Source organism: Engraulis encrasicolus, chromosome 15, assembly GCF_034702125.1.
Source record: "Engraulis encrasicolus isolate BLACKSEA-1 chromosome 15, IST_EnEncr_1.0, whole genome shotgun sequence".
NCBI lineage: Eukaryota > Metazoa > Chordata > Actinopteri > Clupeiformes > Engraulidae > Engraulis > Engraulis encrasicolus.
Genome location: NC_085871.1, coordinates 25539307 through 25540579, shown reverse-complemented (window position 1 = coordinate 25540579; position 1273 = coordinate 25539307).

Sequence of the window (1273 nt, the reverse complement as noted above, 5' to 3'; positions counted from 1 at the left end):
TCATTAAGTATCTTTCCTTGTTTCGCTGCCCGTGCTCCAGTGCTGGACTGGTGATCTGGCATACAGGGCATTTTCACGGTGGGCCCACAGTCCTCAGGGGCTGATACTGTTGCTGTTGTTCTTGTTTTCCAGGGGAATGGCTCACAATTTAGAGCAGGAGACCCACTAGACCAGTGTTTCCCAACCTTTTTTGTCCTGCGTACCCCCTAACCAATTTGGTCATATGATGAGTACCCCCTTCACTCATGCTCTATATCTGATCATCTATCCCAATGTGACTACACTTGATCTTTTCGTTATTACTGCATTTTTCCACGTACCCCCTGAGGTGTGCTCGCGTACCCCTAGTGGTACACGTACCCCTGGTTGGGAAACACTGCACTAGACAGTGGATTGTGTCTAGGGGTCAGTCTAGTTCAAAAATGCCCGGGCCAGTTTTCGGTCCCAGCACAGCCCTGCTGTGCTCACTGCAGTACGAGAGGAAGGCTGCACTAACTATCTGTCAGGCTACTGCATGGTGGCTCTTAAATTGGTGGGAAGGAGAATTAGAAGTTGATTACCAGCGAACAGGTGCCAAGGAGAATAATGCATGGGGGCAGGGCCGGATTAAGATGACCTGGGGTACCTAGGCTATTAGGTTGCTGTGGGGCCCCCTGCAAATTTCACTACAAATTTAAATAGACAATGTCACAATTTTGAGTTAGGAATTAAGGATTCCAACTGTTTTTAACGTGACAGAGGAATTTTACCATATTACATCTGATCACATTGTGCATTTTTTCACTTTTGCCCAATCAGGGGGGCCCTGGTGGGTGGGGGCCCCTAGGCTGCAGCCATATCTAGCCTGTGTGCTAACCCGGCCCTGCATGGGGGCCGGAATTAGATGGAGTTTGCCGAACTCATCAGCTCTTAAAAAGCATGTAATTACAAGATGTTGTCCTCCTCTGTGAGGAAGCGCTGTTTTGTTTTGTTTTTTTACATTTTTTTGGTTTGTTTTTGTTTCTCCTTTGTTTGTCTTTACTTATTTATTTCACTCTATCAGGTCGGTGAATAATTGCAACTGTTCTGTACATAACGAGATATTTTACATACTGAGCTGTCTAGGAATATGCACAGGCTGACCAAAAATAATAGACTAATCAAAGTCTTTGGTTAAATTCCAACAACAATCTCACATCTGGGGAAAGGGGGTGTACATGTATTCATACAAAACATTTTTTTGGAAATAAGCTATCCATTTAAAAAACAAATATGAAATAGAAATAAAACAGAA